General features: G+C 37.5%; 1 long non-coding RNA gene across 1 annotated transcript; it reads right to left on the bottom strand.

The window, feature by feature from the left end:
* Nucleotides 1-18,760: 18,760 nt before the first annotated feature.
* On the bottom strand, nt 18,761-21,055 carry LOC119872691. The gene is made up of 3 exons (XR_005361698.1): nt 20,825-21,055; nt 20,547-20,573; nt 18,761-19,040 (listed from the first exon to the last, which is right to left on the bottom strand). It is a non-coding gene; the product is annotated as an uncharacterized LOC119872691 (long non-coding RNA).
* Between the last annotated feature and the right edge of the window lie 628 nt (nt 21,056-21,683).

Here is a 21,683-nt window from a genome sequence, read left to right as displayed (position 1 = left end):
GTGATTTCCAAGTTTGATCTCCCATTGTAGACTCTGCCATTGCTGAAAAAGAGGCTTTAAAGTTCAAAGTCAGTTAGAATGAGCAATGTCTTAAAAGTTTGTATCTTTCTGATCCTTCTCTGCTGTTGGCTGCTTCAAAGAATGTCAAATTATTATACATTGTATAGCAAATATCTCCAATGGGCATTCTTTAAAAATGCACTCAGGAAATCAGTCTTCCAGCTCAGAGGTTTGATGGCGAAACCTCTTGTTGTTGATGTGAAAAACTCATTCTGTGAGCAGAACTTCAGCGGCATGCATTTCTCCCATAAGGCTCCCAGCTCATTATTCTTGTCCTCAAATAGTGACTGGGGTGATCTGATTGTTTCCAGATTATTTGAGGTAACAATTGGACTGTTTTATCCACATGCGCTGTTTTATCCACATGCACCCAACCTCCTCAGACACCAAAATGCTCCGAAGATGCTTTTGTGTGCCCTCCCTATTCAATCCTGGGCATGTCTTTAAAGCAAATGAAACAATTAAATCTTCTTTGACAAAGCATACATATTCACCAGCTCTCACTCTTCCAGAATTCTAACTATACACCATTCTTGAGGGAGTATTAAGTTCCTCTGGATCTGAGCTAACTAGATAAGTACTAAATTACTAGATAAATATTTTTATATAATTTGGTGAACAATGATTTTCCACCTTTTTAGGGCTCTGAAATCCACACTTAAGAGAGTTTTGGAAATACATGCAGAAAGGAGAGTGTTTGATTAACTCTATAAGATTAAACAATTGCTTTCTTTTGTAACTCGCATTACATTAAGTATTTAAATTTAAGTGTGCCGTATTGGATATAATTTATAAGCAACTTAAACATTCGACATCATATTATGATTTGCATGTAAAGTTAAATTTCCTAATTGGAAAAAGAAAATGTATTTCACAAATGCTGATGTTGCAAGCTGATAAAAGCAAAAGCAAACAAACAAAAGCGCAAAAATAAAAATATGCTTAAAGTAGATATGCAGAGAAACCTCATTACTTGTGGACCTAACATATTTTAAACATGACTACATAGATGCCGACTAGGCTGAAATTGGTCATGGCAATATCTAACAATAAGGCTATATATTTTTTTTAAGATTTATTTATTTATGATAGACATAGAGAGAAAGAAAGAGAGAGGCAGAGACACAGGAGGAGGGAGAAGCAGGCTCCATGCTGGGAGCCCGACGTGGGACTCGATCCTGAGACTCCAGGATCGCACCCTGGGCCAAAGGCAGGCGCTAAACTGCTGAGCCACACAGGGATCCCCAAGGCTATGTATTTTTGAATGCAGTTAACATAAATGATGTTGCTAAAGTAGAGGAAAAATAGGTATCTCCTCAAAAGTAAATTGTTTCAAGCATTTGGAAAGTTATCAGCATGTTTATTTTCAAATGTTGGTACAAGTGAAGCACTAGTTATAATATTTCCTCTCTACCTTTAAAGGAAGTTCTTTGAGGACCTGTTGGCAAACATGAAAACACACTGACTCATAAAAAAATTAGCACAATGTTTTATGGTGATCTGAGCTAACTAAATTATTTAGTGATTTTGATTTAGTCCCAACTATATAAACATTTTAAACAATAGCTGAGAACACCAAGTGTTCCTCTACTGTTTTAGAGAAATTAATTCGGCCTTTGTTTGTTTGTTTTGTTTTGTTTTAATGGTTTATGGTTCCACAGATAGTGGATTGTTCAGAGTCGCACTAGGTTTTTCTTACTCCAGACTAAACTGCACCCAGGCAAAAACTTTTGTAAATCCCAGGTAAACTTAACAACCCCATCTCAATGTTTGTGCTGAGGAAATGTACTCTCATTTTAATATTTTCTTTAATAAAACATTACTCATTTCTTTTTCTTGCTGTGGACTTATTTGCAAATGAATGGAAAAAAGTTCCCTTTCCTCCTAGGATATATAAAAAAGTACAAGTTTTCCCTTCTGTCTCCCACATCTAATTATGTTTAGAGCTCCTTCATCCCCAGGGAAAATTCACACCTTTTTGTAATTCTGAATCATAGGAATAAAAAAAGTGCAAACTCAAGTATGAAAATCCTCTAACATTGATTTATAGGTATGATTGAAATAATACTGTTGAATTATCTGTAGGGCTGTGGAGGCTGATGCTTCTAGGGGAAGATGCTGGTGCCAACCTGGCTTCCTAGAGCTTGAGAAGGGAGAGAGATGGTGGGTTCTCTGATTGGCTGTCATGCTTATGCTTCATAGAACACCGCGTCACAGCAGGACAGAGGTGCCTGGGCCTGGAGCATTAAGCATCATGGCCTTAGGAACTGCTGTGAAAGAGGTGAGTGCCTCCACTTTCTCTTGGACCATGGGGGCTAGGAGCAAAGGAAAAAAAAAAAAGAAAAGCTTACATTCCTAAGAGATGTTTCAGAGCTGGATATGATTTTATTCAAAAAGATAAAAAATGTGACATTTTGTTCATGACATTCACATACCTGTTACTAAAGTACTGTAAAATAAGTATCTGAAGCATAAAAGTTCTCTGCCTTAGAAAATATAGAGCAGCAGTTTGGCCAAGATTTTTAAGTTATTATAACAAATTTCTTGATTTATTAAGGATGGGCTTAGTGCCTAGAAAGTATTAGTTTTGCAATACACTTTTTTCAATGCTGCCTTGACCCATTTTTAAGGCTGTGGCTAGCTGGTTAGTTTACTTTCTTGAGTAGTGCATTAAATCGACACTCTAACCAATTCCCATGCCAGGTTGTCACATACTGGGCCACTATAACCCCACCCTCAGCACCCCAGGGCCTTGCATGAGAACCAGGGACAGCCCCTATGTCTCACAGCCTGCTCCAATCATTCCAATTGCCAATCCTAACCCTACTTAGCCTGCCTCACCCATTCATTCCCACAGAAACCACCATGAAAGCTCTTGCCAGCAGTCCCCTCTCTTTCTCTGCTTCATGACTGATCCCAGTGCTTCCCTTGAATGTCCCTGGTAGTTGTCATCTCCCAATAGATCTGTGAGTAACAAAACTGTAGAACTCTTTCTGTCCTTCTCCCTCCACATGCATCTGGATACACTCCACCTCAACTAAGGTAGTATGGTTAAAACAAGTTTCTTGTGCACTTTCACATTCACCACTGAACCCATTTCCCTGTGCATCTGAGGTTGGGAAATAGGATCAGTGACCTTTTAGTTGGGCCCAAATGAATTCCAAATGATTACTTCTTCTTCTAAAAATTCCTTCTCTTTTGAAGCTCTTGCTATTTGAGTTGACCATTCTCCATCTCACCTTATTTAACCAAGACATCAAATCCAACTGTACTCTTTGTTCTCTTCTTCCTCCAAGTCCTGCCATTATTTTGGATGACTTCACCACCCATATGTCTGTGCATTCCACAAATATGAAACATTTTGCTTCATATTTGATCTTTGACCTGTGTGTGCCTATTGACCTTCACACTTATTCATCTTCAACCCCTTGGTCCCATACCTTTAAATGAATATGCTCCACTTCTAAAAATCAATTCTGAAGGTCAAAAGTCCAAAATCAATCTCCTTGTACTAAAGTCAAAAGGGCTGGTTCTGGGATGCCTGGGTGGCTCAGAGCTTGAGCGCCTGCCTTTGGCTCAGAGTATGATCCCAGTTTGGGGATCAAGTCCCACATCAGCCTCCCTGTGAGGAGCTTGCTTCTTCCTCTGCCTGTGTCTCTGCCTCTCTCTTTCTGTGTCTCTCATGAATAAATAAATGAAATCTTAAAAAAAAAAAAAAAAAAAAGGCTGGTTCCTTCTAGAGGTTCTAGAAGAGTATCTGTTTTCTTGCCATTGCTAGCTTCTAGAGACTTCTCAATTCTTTGGCTGTGATCCCTACTTCCATCATCAAAGCCAACAATATCCCATTGTCATATTCTGTCATTGACTCTGCTTCTGTCATCACATTGCCTTCTCTCTAACTTACCTAAAATGATTTAATTTGGGGATTCCAATTCTGGGGAAACTGGAGTAAATAGATCCCTTGGTATCTCTCCTGATGAATACAACTATCCCTTCTAGATAAACTCTATGGAGCAGCAATTTGAGGACTTGCAAAGTAAATGATAGCAGGTCAGTTGGGGAAGGAAACAGAAATTTAGAATTCCACTGAGTTCATGGTGAGAGTCTAATATCACTTCATGTGATATCAAAGACATCTTGAAACCCAGAAGTATACAATAAGTATGGACTAGAAAGAATTTCAAAATAAGCACTCACTTCTGGCCTAAGGAATCAAAACACGGTTCCTCAAACTAAAGTAGATAAGAAGAAAGGATCTGGTGTGGAGGGGAGATCATCATTATTTTATTGTTATTTTTATTTTTCTTCAGAAGGATGTGTCAGCCTGTCAGGCATCTAAAACTCAGAGGAAAGACACATGTTCTCTCTGAGAGAGGAACTGTGGTCCCAAAGGTTAGATCAACCACTACCACCCACCTTTTTCCATCTGTCTGTCAGCTTACCGCTTGGACCTAGATGCAGACATAGACTCTGGAAATACATGACAGAGCAAGGAAATTAAGCCCTCAACGTCTGGCTGGACAACAGGGAAGGAAATACCCAGGAAGTGAGGAAGTATCAGGGAGAATGCAGTGAAAATGATGCAGAAAATGCAGAAAAAATGCAGGAAATGACCTCATATTCTTGTATCAAATACACGAGTTAATGCCTGAGTTGTTCATTCAGTAATTGAACTGTAAACAGCCTACCACAGCCTTTGGGACGAGGTACAGAGTAGATCTCTACCCATGTCTCAGGTTGGCTACTGGTTGTTTGTGTACATCAGGGTCTGACAAGAATAACAATGCAAGTACTTTTAAAAAACTGAACTGAAGTTGGAGCCAAGCCCATAAAATTTGGATCAGAACTTGTACCTTGAGTGTAACATAGCCAAATGTGTGCTAAAACAAAACAAATCAAAAGCACTACAATGTTCATCATAGGATTAAAACGAGACCCAGACTACTGTAATTGTCAAAATGTTTAGTAAGCAGTTATATTGTGTGACACATAAAGAAAAAAGAACATCTCAACTCACAAGATAAAGACAACTAACAGATACCAATCCAACAATGATGCAACTATAGGTTATTAAAAAGAGGCTGTAAAGCATCTATTATAACCCTGCTCCAGGGAGTAAAAAGAGACATTCTTTAAATTAACAAAAATATTGTCTGCACAAAGAAATAGACAGGATAAAGCAGAACCAAATGGAAATTCCAGAACTGAAAAATACAATAATGGAAAGAAAATTCCCTAGTTGGGCTCAATAAAAAAATGGAGCTGACAAAGGACTCAATAAACTCAAAGATAGATCAATAAAGATTATCTAATCTAAAAACAGGGAGAGAAATTAATAAAAGTGAACAAAGTCTTGGTGATCTGTTGGACAATACCAGAAGATCTAGTATTCACATCATTGAAGTTCCAGCAGGAGAGATGAAAACACAGTCTTGGGCAGCCCCGGTGGCCCAGCAGTTTGGCGCTGCCTGCAGCCTGGGGTGCGATCCTGGAGACCCTGGATTGAGTCCCGGGTGGGGCTTCCTGTATGGAGTCAGCTTCTCCCTCTGCCTGTGTCTCTGCCCCTCTCTCTCTCTATGAATAAATAAAATCTTTAGAAAAAAAAGAAAAAGAAAAGAAAACACAAATGGTCTTAAGAAAATAATGTATGACAACTTCCCAAATTTGATGAAACACATAAACATATTCAAAATGCTTATCAAAATAATCCATTTTTCAAAAGAAGTCTCAAGAAAAATTAGAAAACAGTTTAAACTGATTGAAAATGAAAATACAACATATCAAAATTTATGGGATAGAGCCAAGTACTGTTTAGATGAAAATATATAGCACTAAATACTTTTATTAGAAAAGAGGAAATGTTTCAAATCAACAATTTAGGCCTCTACCTAAAGAAACTTCAAAAAAACAAAAGAGCATTTTATACCTAAAGCCAGTAGGAGGAAGGAAACAATAATGAAATCAATAAAATTGAAATATAATGGACCAAAAGCCAGTTTTAAAAGATCAATAAAATTAATAAATCTTTAGCCACACTAAACATAAAAAATAGAAAAGATACAAATCATCAATATCAAACACTAAAGAGGGATATAACTGGAGAGCATACAAGCATTAACTGACAATAAGAAAACATTTGCAAATAGATATGACAATTTAGATGGGTTATACGAATTCTTTTAAAAATAATAAATTACTAAAATTCACCCAGAAGAAATAGATAACATTAATAGTTCTATTAAAGAAATTAAATTTATTATTAAAAGCCTTTGGAAAAAAGAAATCTTTAGACCGAGATAGTTTCACTGGTGAATATGTAAAGAGAATATAACAACAAGCCCACACAATTTCTTTCAAGAAATAGAGGAGGGAACACTTCCCAAATCATTTTATGAGATGAGAATTACCCTAACATCAAGATCAGGTACAATCAGTACAAAAACAACAACAACAAAAAAAAACCTACAGATAAATTTACCTCATGAATATAGACATAGAAATCTTCAATAAAATACTAATAAATCAAACCTAGCAATATATAAAAAGAATAACATACCACAACAAAGTGGACTTATTCTGGGAATGCAAGGCTAGTTCAAATCTTGGAAAACCAAACAATGTAATCTACTGTATTACAGATTCAAGAAGAAGAGCCACAGGATCAGATCAACTGATGCTCAAAAAGTATTTGACAGAATTCAATCCACATATATGATAAAAACACTCAGCAACTTAAGAATTGAAGGGAACTTCCTCCACATGATAGATTATCTATAGGAAAACTACAGCTTATGATGCTTCAAATGATAAAAACCTGAATTATTTCTCTCAAAGATCAGGAATAAGGCCAAGACATTCCTCTTACCACTCTTATACATCATACTGAATTTCCTAGTCAGTGCAGTAAGTAAAAAAAAATAAAAAATAAAAATAAAGAGAATCCATAAGATATACAGATTGCAAAGGAAAAAATAAAACTATTCATAAATTGTGCTATTATCTATATGGAAAATTTCATAAGAGCTCTAAAAAGACAACTGGAAACCCAAGTTAGAAAAAATCCCATCTATAATAGTTTTGAAGGAATAAAATGTTTAGGTATCAATCTAAAACAACAGGTATAGGATTTGTATGTTGAAAATTATGAACATCGATTAATGACATTGAAGAAGCCATAAGTAAATGGCAATATATATCACATTAATGGATTGAAAGACTTGATATAGTTATGTTAACTCTCTCCAAATTTGATCTACAGATCTAATGCAATTCTGCATAAAATCCCAGAAAAAAGAATTTTTAACATACAAACGGATTCTAAGTTGTAAAGGGAAAAGCAAAAGACCAGGACAGTCAAAACATTTTGAAAAAAGAAAAAGGAAAAGGAACAACGATGGCATACTCACACTGTTTGATTTTTACAATTATCATACAATTACAGTAATGATGTTAGTGTGATACTGGTAAAGGTATAGTTACATACATCAGTGGAACAGAATAGAGTCTAATAACAAACTCCTTTCTCTCAAAATATGGCCAATTGATTTTTACAAATATGAAAGGCAACTAAATTGCCAGAGGATTGTCTTCTTAACAATAGAATTGTGTTAATTGGGCCTCTATATGTAATAAATAAACAAAGAGGTCCAAAAAAAATTAAAAATTGTACTTATCAAAATCTTAAAAAATTTCTCCTCTACGAAAGACACTGTTAGGAGAATGAAAAGACAATATGTAAACAGGGAGAAAACATTTGCAAACATGTATCTGACAAACATCATATGTCCAGAATATATTACAATCACTGTCATATATACCTACACTTTGTTTAGTAATGCAGTGGAGAGAAATACATAAAATTATTAACAACAACAATGACAAAATGATAAAATCTCAATAGTAATCAAACAAACAACCCAGTTAAAAATAGGCAAAAGAATTGAACAAACGTTTGCAAAGAAGACATACAGAAGAAAAAAAAAAAAAACACATGAAAAGATGTGGAATATCATTCATCATGAGGAAATGCAAATTGAAACCACAGTAAGGTACTGTTACACATCTATTAGGACAGTTATAGACAAATAGACAAAAGAAAAAAAAAAGACCCTGACATTATACTAGTGCTTGCTTGGATGTGAAACAACTAGAATTCTTGTATCTTCCTGATGGGATGCGAATGCTACAACCATTCTGGAAAAACAGTTTGGCAATTTATCAGAAAGTTAAACATATACTTATTATATGTTACTGTGATTTCAATTCTAGGTGTTTATCTTTGGTCAAAATTTACATTCATATAGAAATCTATGAATGTGCATAAGTAGACTTAGTTATAACTGACCCAAAGTGGAAACAACCCAAATATTTTTCAACATATAAGTGAATAAACAAACTGTGGTGAATCTATACAATGAAATACGTAGTATATTCATACTAATAAAAAGAAACTACTGATACATGTAGCAGCATCAATGCATCCCAAAGGAATCACGCTGAGCAGAAAAGCCAAGCTCCCAAGTATTCATACTGTATAATTCCATCTATATGACACTCTGGAAAACTAGATCAATGAAGAATCGACAATGCTTTAGGGACAGCACAGGGGAGGTTTTTGTGGATGCTGAAACAGTTCTCTATCCTGAAAGTGGCAGTGATTACCTAAATCTGCATATGTGTGAAAAGTCAGGGTTGTACATCATAAATAATTAAAAAAAAAAAGCCAACGTTATGGCCTCTATAAATACATACAAACAATGGAATATTACTCAGTCATAAAAAAGAATGAGATCCTACCATTTGTGACAACATAAATAGACCAACAGCACATTATGCTAAGTGAAATAAGTCAGACACAGAAAGACAAATACCCTGTGATTTCACTTATATGGGGAATCTAAAAAACAAAACAAATGAACACAGAAACAAACAAAAAAACATACTCTTAAATACAGAGAACAAACTGGTGGTTGCCAGAAGGGAGGTGGGTTAGGGGTTGGGTGAAATAGATAAAGGAGATTAAAAGATTCAAATTTCCAGTTATAAAATAAGTAAGTCATGGAGATGAAAGTGCAGCATAGGAAATATAGTCAATAATATTGTAATGACATTGTACGGTGACAGATGGTAACTCTACTTAATCATGGTGAGCACTGAGTAATGTATAGAATTATTGAATCAATATGTTGTATCCTGGAAATGAATATAAATTGTACATTAATTTTATTTCAAAAAAGCCAATTTTAGTGTATATTAATTTAACAAGTATAATTTTGAAAATATCTAGGCCTACAGAGAAAATTTTTTTAAAAAGCATTTCATTTGCTCCCAACATTTCACTCACATTCCGGGCACACACATCTGATATATTTCAATATTATTTTGTTTATATCCAATATTGTGAGGAGAGCAGGAATATGGACAACAGTTGTCTTATGATGAAGGCTCAAGGGCTAGGTCAACACTTCTATGTCATGAACAGAACTACCATTTTGCACACCTCCAGGGGCTCATGTTAAAACAACAGTGATGTTGCCCCTTGGAGTGCCCCTGACTATGATAGCCTTGCCATAACTAAACAATATCCCCTACCTTTACCCTCCACACACAAATTGCTTGTGCTAATTCAAGTTTCATGAGTAGCGGAACTTCATTTATTTAAGGCTCTAATGTTTATTTGAAATGCCAATTTTGGAAGAGGTCATACTCATTCCAATTTATTATATTGATATGCATTTCAAGTAATGTGTGTCTCTTTAGAAGGCTTTTTTTTCGTTTTATTTTTTAATGTGAGAGTGACATGACTATATGCATGGAGAGAGTCAAGTGGGCTGTTTTGACTATAATAGTGTCTTACAGAACTTAGAAGCTTATAGTAGCTTAGAAGTCTAAGCTATCTGTCATTTTCTTGTCTGCAAAATGATGATAACTACATACCTAATAGGAATGTTGAGGGTCAAATTAGTAGGAATAAGTGCTTTGTATGCTAGGAGCTTCCAACATAGAAACTATTTTAATGGGAAGTTAGAGGAATGGGAACACTGGAAGAATTCACAGTTTTTACTATTTTATTTTGCTTAGGATTGGAACAGTAAGTACAAACTAATCCAATTGTAAAGAGAGCTCTATATTCCATGGCCTCAGGTAATGATTGTAGTGGGCTGGTGGCTATTTGCAAAGCTAACTAAGTATTGTTTGATCCTGAAAATTATTAATTTAAAAAAAATGTCTCTCCCTGATTTGTAACCCTGCAAGTTGTGAAATTTTGTGCAGACTAACCCTGAAAGTGATTCCCATAGTATGGTACATAGTAGAGCAATTAACTGATTACTGCTGTTCAGAAATGTAGTCTTTGGCACAATAATAGCCACCTCCTCCCAGTGAGACACAGTCTTGTTTGTCATTATTGGTTTCAACTCTTCTGAGAGTCTTTGATGCACATGACAAGGCTCATATCCAAGCCAATTTGAATTAATGTCTTCCATAAGATCCATGAAACACTGGCAAATGCTTTCCAAAAAATCAGAATCCCTTACATCTTCCTCAATGTCCTCACTTCTGCTCCCATTGACATTATATAGAATTAAATATCCATATTGACCAGAAAACAACTCTTTATTCAGTTATGGATGGTTTACCTACTGAAACATTATTGGGTAGAATAAGAGAGTCCTAGTTTTTTTTTTTTTTTTAAGATTTTATTTATTCATGAGAGACACGCACAGAGAGAGAGAGAGGCAAAGACACAGGCAGAGGGAGAAGCAGGCTCCATGCAGGGAGCCCGATGTGGGACTTGATCCTGGGACTCCAGGATCACGCCCTGGGCTGAAGGCAGGCACTCAACCGCTGAGCCACCCAGGCATCCCAAGAGAGTCCTAGTTTTAAAGCTAGAAGTGATGAAGCAATTTAGGGTTTTATTCATGGATTGGAAATAATAACCATTTCTTAAATCTATTTTCTAGTAAAGATCAAATGTGGTTTCTTCCACCTTTTAACCAATATACCTTGCTTAACCTACCTTATCTTCCTTCTCCTCCCAAATACAAGCTTTTAGCAATAGTACCTAAATATGTAGTCCACACAGTGTTTCCTCATGCAATTACCTTTTAACTTTTGAAAAAAAAAAATAATTACCAAATTTAGAGTAGCTTGTCCACCTCTGGTCTTCTATCAACATCACCCAACTGGACCAACTTTCATGTATATACTTCATTCATTAATGAGATCAGATTTTCAAAGGAGGTGGCTTGATATAGAGTAAAATGACACTTTTATTGGAAGAATATTAATTTTGTGATTGATTCCTTACTTCGCCCCATTCTAAGAGTATAAAGGAGGACAAGCTATGTAACGTCTTAGAGCCACTTTGACCCAGTCATGAAAAGAAACAGAATTGTTATGGTGGCTGATAATAGTAGAGGTACCTAATGATGCTTGTTCCTTCCTGCTATCTTAATATCTTCCCAAGAAGGAATTTTATAGAGGTGGCTCAAATCTACCTTAATACTGACAGACATAGTGTTGAACATTATGTGCTGAATGCTTTTAGACCAGGGATGCCTCTCCAGTTTCTCCATGTCCTTACCACTCCCCACTGCGTATACATGGTCACCATATACTGTCACTTGCGGACTCTTTGTAGGCATTTGCATTTGGTAGAATCCTTAGATCAAGTGTTTCATATCTAAATACCGAATTCAATACATAAATGAATAACTGGTGAAGAGGAATCACTTTCTCCAATGATGCCTGTTTCTCTTGGTGTGTAGAGCCACATTCGTTAACCACCAAAGCAATAGGTATTCCAGGACAGTCACTGATTTCATTTGTCACTTTATTGTCAGAGTCAGAGGAGTGAATTAAAGCGGGAGCTGTCATTGTCATTTTTTGAGAACATTCCTTTTCCAAGTCCAGTTTATTGTTTGCTGTTTCACTGGATAGAAAAGCATTTCTTAAGATAAAATGCGGTCTTTGTCTTTCCTCATGAGTTCCCCTTTTCCTGATACATCAAAATATCTTTTCTACAAATGGAGATCTTCAAAAGATGCATCCAGGACCAGACCATGTTCACTATGCAAGGTATAAAATCACCTTCTTTTATACATGACGCCTATGTTCAGTTAGAGGAGACAATGGATCACAAACCAAAAGAGTTTGCTTTGTGTTGACAGAGCTGCCAGGAATGGAAAGTTTCTCTCAACTTTTCAGGAATTCCTAATCCTATGGATGTATGTTTAGCAAGGCCACTGATAGTTGATAAGGTATTTTAGGGTATCTTGGTGGATACAGAATGACTTAACAAACTAAGTTCGGGCTAAATTTTTATTTACACATCCTCTTGGTCAGTGGCTAGTTTACAATTAAGAACCTGCAGCAATATACATGGAGGCTCTAGTGGTGAAATTATATATATATTTTTATCTTCATATCTTTTTTATGCCTTTTTGTATTTTAGCTTTTCTTTTTTTCTCATCCAAGGAGGTTGCTGTCTCTGTGTTCAGGGAAGAAAACCAAAAGAACTGCTAAAATAAAGGAAGATGTATTTCCATACCAATACTCCCAATCTTAAGGCTTGAGAAAGGATGGTCCTGAAAGGAGTCATAAGGAGAATGAGATAGAGTGGAGCAAGGCAGGGGGCAGAGACCTGAACGGGGATATGGTTGGGTTCCAGTGAGAAGGGCTCTGAACTTCCTGGGCAGATTCCTGGGAGGACAAAGAAATATCAAAGAACAAATAGCTGTGACTAGAGCAGAAAGGCTATTTACAGTCTCTCAAATACCCTATAACTTTGTTGGGATAGTAACAGCAGAGATTCCTGCACCCCAAATAAGATCTAGAAACTACAGCCAGTGGCCATGCTTGCTAGCATAAGGAGTATCTCAGTGGTGACCTCTGTGGGTTAATGTCTAAAAACCAGACCCCTACTCACCAAAAAATACTCTTCAATACTAACACCTGCTGAAATATGGTTCAACTCTAGGAAGTGAGGGTCCTGGGAAGTGGATCCCAAAGGATTGTGGCTAAAGTTTCTATCAGTCCATCAGGATAATATCTAAAATATACTAAAATGTGAATTATTTGAAAACTAGATGATATCCAGACACATCTTTGTCTTTGGGTGGCAGCTGTCATCATCTAGACAATCTAGACTGAAAAATGATTATCAATACGTTCCTGCCATACTCCCTGCCCATATCATAGCAGGACCCATCTCAGAGTGTAGGCACCTGGTTTGCAGCCAGGATAAACTCTAAAAACAAGTAATACTTTCCTGTGTTTTCCTCTCCTTCATAGTAATATTGTCTTGGTTACTATAAATCAAAAGCTAGGCTTAGCCAATATAGGCAGTGTGTCCTTGGCCAGCCTGTGGAAGGGATGTGGTTGGGATAGAGGATATTTCAGATGCCACGGATATGCCACAAGCTTTCTTTTCTTTTTTATTATGGTAAGAACCCTTAACATGAAATCTACCCTCAACAAAATTTTAAGTGTCCAAAACAATATTGTTAACTATTGGCACGATGTTGTATAGCAGATCTCTAGAATTCATTCCTGCTGCGTAATTGAGATTTTATTTTTTCTGCCCTCAGGCTGTGGTTACAGCCACCTCCTCTTCTGCTTAGAAGAAAGGTCTGGCTTTAGCACAAAATGCAAACCCCATTTCAGTTGTCTTTCAACCCTGTCCTCTGCCACCATGTCCTGGCAAGTTTACATCTTCCTGACAGGAAAGGTCTGAAATGGCTTCACATGACTGCCTGCCACAATGTGGGTATTGCAGAATTTGGAATTCTGGAATATTTCTCCAAACTTCTCTTGCAGGCAGAAAAAAAGATTTTGTTGCTTTTCAAAGTGACAGTCATTGCAAAAACTCTACTGACCTAGTCGTAAAAGGCCATGGGCTTGGTGGCCAGAGAGAATTTGTTAAGTGGTGTATTCTCTGCACAAAGTCAGAGGTGGCCTCTAGGTGACAATCATAAATACTGGGCTTGATATGTACCTGGAAAATACATGAAAACAAAGTGAAAATCTTTACCTCTTTTTCTGACTTCTCCCTTCTTTGCCTCTGTACTCCCTAGCAGGATGAGAGGGGAATACAAAGGATAGGGGTGAAAATAAGTAGAATTTCACTATCTCAGACTGTATGTTTCCAAGCGAGTTTGAGGGATTGCATCCACTCACAGCATGAAAACATATTGTCTGGACCAAAATAATTTAATTCCATCCAAATTCAAGCGAGGGCCCTGTCTGATGAGGTTTCAGCCTCTGTCAAAAGAGGAAGTGACAGCTGGGGGAAGTGACCAGGTACTCAGCTGAATCACCACATTTCCATAAGAATGGATGTGGCTAGAAAAAAAAAAAGAAAGAATGGATGTGGCTTAGAGATTTACAAAGTACCAGAACCTTGCCTTGAAGATTGGGGGGACAGGAGGGGGGGGGCGATAAATATGCAACGAAAACTGTGTAAACAGAGAGAGAAAGGAATAATCTCTGCTCCTCACACTCCTGCCTGGGTGTAGGGGGATCCTGTTGGCATGCAGGCGGTGTGAAGGCGATGGTTTGCTCACAGAGCTCTTGTTGCCCTACACGGAGACGCAGGCGAGGCCAAGTTGCTGAGGACAACAGCACATTTTACTAAGTCTGTGAAACCTATCATTGTTCATAATGTCATACCATGGAAAATTGGAAAAGCAGAATAAATGCAGACTTTCCTAGAGAAATGTCTACTGTCCTCGAGAAGAAATTGCATAGCTGAGGGTATCCTGTTCCAAAGAAATACAAAAGATCACAGAAAAATGTAGACCCCTTAGAAGATATCCAGCAGTTCCCTGTATGTGCAGGCAAATGGAATAAATATTTTTTTTATTAATTTAGCACTCTCTTTTCCTTTTTTCTCCCTCTGTCTATCTTCCTCTCTCTGTATCTCAGTTCTTTTTAAAATCATATCTTACGGATTTTATGAGAAAAGTGAAGTTTATGTTCTTCGGAAGCCCCTTGTGTGGTACCTAATTTATTGTCACGGAAGTACATGCATTCTACTATGCCATTTTAGAGTCATAATGCCAAACCTAATATATACATTTTCTCACCTGACCCAAAGTCCACTGCTATTTCCGGTATACTATATAGCAAAAATGTGTTTCCCTTATGGTCTAAAAGTTGCAAATCCCACAAAGTTCTGTATTAGAGGAAATGTGTGGAAAGATAAGGTCCTTTTGAGATCAAATCCTTGTGTTGTGCTCCATTAGAAACAGATTTTGTTTGTTAAAGCAGTGATTCCTGGCAAATACCACCAGAAGTCAGTCTCTATGGAGGATATGGAGTCAAATATGGACACCATCAGCTGAAAACTATTTAGTAAAAACTTACATATTCTTGGGAGCCTGCTGAAGTATTTTTCATCTGTGCAAACTTCTGACTTGACTCCACGGGAGTCACATGTGAATTTGGAAGAAAAATTTAAAAAATAAGGACAAGAGATGGTGGGAGGTGGGATTATCACAGGATGTAACACCTTCCTAAGAAGAGAAACGAGGAAAGAATATCTTACAGAAGAGGATAGCTATCCTTTCCAGAAAGAGAAAGACATTTGTCTTTGTGTTTAGACCATAAATAATTTCCCTCCAGTTACTTATTTACTCTTTAGTCTTGACAAATTTGATGAAGACAGTCATTGAATATCTGTTTTTTAGTTTTGGACTTCAGATGATAAACAATTTTCCTTATTATCCTTGTTTTTCTCAAAATTATATGTTTCCTATTAAAAATAAACCTTCTTTTGTTCCCAAATATTCTGCCATTTATAACAAGCATACTTAATTAATTTAAAAAAAAGTGATAGCTTTTGGTAGTGAATAATTGAAGACTCAAAATTCCTAAAATATGTAGCGGAAAGAGTCCACATGGCCTCAGCATCTGGCTCATGGATTTTATAATTCCCAGCAACACTAGTTACTCTGGTCACAGCAAGAATGGAACCCTCTGGAATTTTGCAGTGTGGTGGCCCTGATCATTCTTAAGGAAGGGTCAGCAAATTATTGTGGGTATTATGACCATGGCTTTAAGAGTTAAAAGCCTGAGTCAGCAGAGAGTCAGCAGAGATGGAGAACTAGCCCACTACCTGCTATTTCCTCCTACACGTTGATTTCTGCTTTAGGGCCAGTTTCTTGAATTGTCCAGAAGGAGTAAAGGAACCTCTCTATCTTCTAGGTTGTACCTCTGGGTCACCTGGGCCTCTTAGGTGGAAACTCTCAGAGCAGAGAAAACCCTATACCAAAGAAGAAACGTGGTGAGTGGCTCAACCAAACCACATTTGGTTTTCCAGGGATGATGCAGGCCCAGATTCTGTTTGTCTTAGGGAATGGATACATGAACATTCAGCAAAGGGGTTCTACATGTCTGCCATGTTCTGATTTAGAGAAAGATGGCACTGCTTAGAGATGTTTCAAATTATTTAAATCAAAGCCATTCATCTCTGGCCCAGTCAGATTTAAGAGCCTATTTGAGTGTGGCATTATCTAATTGCTCAGAGTTTTTGGTTTCTAGGGAACACTGAGCACATGGAAGGCACTGACTGGATGCCTCCAGTAAGGTTCATTAAGCAGTTTGAGAACTAGTCATCACAACAGAACACCATGAGTCCTCCACGAGTGTAGGCCCTTTCATTCAGTGTCTTAAATGTTAAGACTTAGGGAAGAGAAGTGCTTTTTAGACCATTATCTCACAGCATTGAAGATGTCAAAGTCAGAGAGGAAATGATCACCCACATTCTCGAATGCACAGAAACGCATTTATGCATAACTTACTTAGCATCTTGTGTGGAAAACAAACAAACATAAATACAGTTCCCTAATTGGTTTTTTTTTTTTTAAAGGAAGAATTTAGTGTAGTAGAATAATAGGAGAGCAGATAGTTCTAAATTTTCTCTATTTTCGGATCCCTGGGTGGCTCAGTGGTTTGGCGCCTGCCTTTGGCTCAGGGCGTGATCCTGGAGTCCCGGGATCAGGTCCCACACATTGGGCTCCCTGCGTGGAGCCTGTTTCTCCCTCTCCCTGTGTCTCTGCCTCTCTCTCTGTGTCTCTCATGAATAAATAAATAAATAAAATCTTTTAAAAAATTTTTTCTCTATTTTCTTATGTTTTTGTAATCTTTTAGAATTATTTTAAAGAAAAAAGTAATAATATGAGAGAAACAAGGAGCAATCAAGATCTCTTAGATACGAAGCAGCTTTGAAAAGGCAACTCTTAATTGGGGAAGTATAAATGATTACAATTACAGTGTTATTTTTCATGATACGTCTACATAATTTTTAAATGCGACTTGGAAGGTGAGGGCTCAAGAGATTATTAGTTGCTTCTGAGGGGCCTCTGGAGCTATTGCAGTGATGATTTCATTGACCATATTTTTTTGCAGGACAGTTAGCCTTTCCGTTCTCAATATAATCTGGAGGATTATATGTAGGTAACCGCCTATCCTTTTCTATAAGATTATAAGAAATTCAATGAATTAAATTCTGTGTGTCACTGGGGATAACATTTTTCAATTTGAAAATTTGGAGTTGAAAATCTTACTCTGATGTGTGAGTTTATTTCCATGTTTCAATATGGAGAGTCTTGAGAACATCCCAAATTTTCTTTTGTTCTCTTTTCTTTCTCCCTTCCCTCCTCCCTCCTCCCCCTCTTTCTTTCCTTCCTTCTTTCTCATTGTATCATTTGGTCAATATAAGACTTTGCAGGACCTCTGTGCATAACTCTGAATCTGACTTCATAAGAAGCTAAAAAAAAAAAAAAAAAAAAAACACGTAAAAGGTAACTCAGAGGGATCCTATCCCAAAATGAAGCCTAGAGATGACTTTCCTTCTAATGTCTATTAAGTTCAGCAACCATCACTTCTCACTTTGCCTCCTTATCCTTCTTTTCTTTTCTTTACTCAACAAAACTTGAATCTGAAATAGAAATAAATCTAGTCAATTGGCAGTTTTAATTGAGTGTTTCAAATTGTTGAGTTTTCATCACAGAATACACTGTTATGAACCAGGGCTTTTTCTTTTTGTATATATGACTTTAAACATAGATGAAATCAAGATATAGGCTACATTCTTGAGTCTTGGCCTGTCAGTGTCCCTCTTATAGTCAAGGAGATAGTATCTGGGGAGAGAGGAGAGAATGGGTCCCTACCTCAGACCAGTATGGCACCGTTTAAAGCACAACTGGAGCAACCTGACATTGTGAGGGTGATTTGAGGCACCAGAAAGATATTATCACTTTCAAAGCCTTTCTTGCAATGATTTTATATGGCTAGAAACATACTCCTTTATCTTAGAATCTGTAGCCTTTGGGTTACAAATGTGCCCAGAAAGAAATACCAGTTTAGCTCTGGTTCTAAGGTTCTGCCTGACAGGAAACTTTTAAGGGCTGGGAAGGAACTATGCATATACATGTTCAAAGTCTGAACAAGATTGGGCAAAAGGGTGGATTATTGGTAAGGAGAAAGAGACTTATCTCGTATGTGTATTTATGGCAATGCATGGCACTGGCAACCCTAAGCATAGTCAGAAAAAGGAGAGAAACTTGTTTTCAGCACCCTGTATTTCTCTTAACACTTTTATTCTACCATCAAATGCAGACAAACAAGGGTCCAGGCAATCACATAACACCCTTGATTTCCCCTCTCTCTCCCACCACCTTGGTGTTCCTGACCACCGCAGGCCTATATAATACACACATATACCCCCCAACTCCCATTCACTAACTTGCTTAGCTAGCTGATAGGCTACATGGATCTAAGAGCAAAATTCTCACAAAATAGAAAACAAAACAAAATAAAAATTTCTTCCCCATGGTATTTCCATTTGCCACGTGAAGTCATCTGGTGACAGGACGAAGTTGTATGTACTCTCTTTAGGCAGATGGAGCATCTTTTTCATCTTTTAGAGCATACTCAGTCCTTCAGCTGCGCTCAAAGTCCACTGGTGCTGATACTTCCTGAACAACGGGAAAACAGGGTGACACATGCAGTCACTGCAGGTGGTAGCTAAAGTGTAAGCAAGCATGTTCATTTTCTCATATTCATTAGTGATTTATTTGGCTCAGGCTTGGCCCAGATAAATACCTCAAACTTTGCCTGTTAGGAGTTTGGTCTAATTTTATAAAAACAGGCTCCCAGTTTTTAAAAGTTTGTAAATATTCAATTTAAAAAGAGTGCTGTGAATTTGGGATCCTCTTGAATGTGTGTTTTTGTTTGTTTGTTTTCTTTTCTTTTCATTAAGAATGGCCTTGAGCATACCAACCAAATCTTCAGTCAGCAAATTCTATAAGGGGCTTTAAAAATCTATTTTCCCCATTGCAGCTTCCTTTAAAGCTAAAAATGCCTCTACTTATTATCATTCCAGGTTCTTCTCCTATTTTCTCGGGTAGGTCCAAATGCAGTGTGCATTTTCATGGAAGCTTCATTTTCTATGACGAAAAGAACAATGGTTCATAAGATGGTACTCTACCACAACCAGAGCTGGACCCTGGTCCCTTGCAAGGAGTCAATCTCTTAGAAATTTTCTTGCCCTTTGCCTGTGCTTCTACTGTAATCCTGTTCCTCCTCTCTCTTGAATTCAATGCTCCATCTCAGGGGATGATCTCATAAGATGGCTTTGTTCTCATCCCATATGAGAAGGCTATGTGAGTAGTCACTGGCCTCTTCATGGTGTCCAGGACATAAGTGGCTTTGGCAAGAGGTTTGTTGCTGGTTGTAGCCAGAGGACTTGGGTATATGAACAAACGGCATAGAAACCTGAAAAGACGTGACATCTCTAGATCTTTTCCTTAAAATAGGCCTGCAGGAGTGATGTTTGAAGATTCTCACCAGCACATTCCTTTTCCTAACTTATTATGGTGTTTATTTAAACTGTTGGAGCTGCTTGCCTTACCTTCCTTGCTAGTCAGTAATTTCTTTGGGTAATATTGTAATATCCAGTGCCTAGTACAGTACCTTTCTGACAGAACAGGCTTGATAAACACTGAGGGAACTAAATTTAATAAATTGAGAGAGCCACTCATTTGGGTTTCTAATACAAAATGGCCTTGGCTATTCTGTTTTAAAATATTTAGCAGTTCAGTTAAAAACGCCCCTGTGAATCTTTTATGACATCATTTATCTTTCTATTTCTTTTCAGCTTTAAATTGTCCTGCCAGATTTATTTGCTGTGGTATTAGGTTTCTGTGTCTGCCCAGTCCTAGTCCGGCTCTTCTAATGCAATTCAGCCTTTTTACTGCAAGACTCAGACTCGAATATTAAATCAACATTTGCCATTAAGACTCCACATTTGTCTATGGGATGATGATTGGATTCATCTTTTGGAAAGGAATCTATATAAATACATCTTCTCTAATAATTTCCAAAGATAATCCACCCCACTTCATGATTCTTAAAAATGTAGACTCCAGGACTGAGAGTTGCTTTCCTCTGGGCTACCCTAACATCTACTGTCATTTCATTACCTTCACCTTGTGAGTTTCTGATGTTTGCTGTCAAAAAAAAAAAAAAAAAAGTTTTAGAGCAATGCTGCATGGTGTACCATTTTTATTAAAAGCAGAATCTGATCAACAACATTCCAATTATGAAGGTAAAAGAGGAAAAGATAATCAGACTTTGAATTAAATCACATCTGGACAGGCCTGGAGTTGAGGGCACTAATAATATATTACATATGTATTTGTGCAGAGCATGCCAGAAGTGAATTCCACATCATTAACAAAGTTCTCTATCGATCACTCACAATCTGGCAGCTGGAATCAGCAAGGTGCAGAATCAAGTCTTCCTCGCTACTGAATATGTATCATCATGGCCCATGCAAGTCCCTTCTCTGCCTACGGGGCCTGCCAGCCTCACAGCTGCTGGGAAAACAGAATGGAGGTTTGCATTAAGGCTCTTCAAGTCATTTTTCTCCCAGACGGAGATCTTGCATTTTAAACACTCCTGCACACAGAGCTTGAAACTCCTTCCTGGAGTCAGTTGTCTTGGCTCACTACAGAGAACAGAGAGAAATATGTCACCCCTGAAAACAGCCACAACCAGTCTTCAGGAAGTCATGGGCTGAATGAGGCATGTGCAGAAGCTACCAGCTTTCTCTGCTAATGGTGAGGGGAAATGTCTGGAATGCTCAGCTAGTGACCCAGTAGGGTCAGAGGGAGTGGGAATATAGCATGGGCCAGTTTGGTGAATGAGCTTTTGCATTTTTTAAGGTACTCTCAAAATTCTTTGTGCCATGTTTTAAAATAAAATGTGTTTAGCCGTTCTTCATGTAACACAGGTTTTGATCCTCACAACAACAGTCGATAAGAGTCTGTGCAGGGGTTCAAATCAGGAGCTGGCCATGCTTTCCCATTAAATTCTAGCTTGACCGTCTACCGGCTCAAGTCAACCTGCAACAAGTTTTTTAACCTCTCAAGTTTCATTTTTCTTATCTGTAAAATGGGAGGACGAGAGCGTCAGCCGCCTCGGGTTCCTGTGAGAAATACATACGTAAATACACACATAGCACTGAGGGACAGGCCTGGCACAGAGTACACCAACACAGCAAACATTATTGGAATTTAGGAGACCTAGGGTTACTCTCATCTGATCTCAGTGATGAC

This window comes from Canis lupus, chromosome 7 (assembly GCF_011100685.1).
Source record: "Canis lupus familiaris isolate Mischka breed German Shepherd chromosome 7, alternate assembly UU_Cfam_GSD_1.0, whole genome shotgun sequence".
Classification (NCBI taxonomy): Eukaryota; Metazoa; Chordata; class Mammalia; order Carnivora; family Canidae; genus Canis; species Canis lupus.
This window is presented reverse-complemented; position numbering and strand designations above follow the sequence as displayed.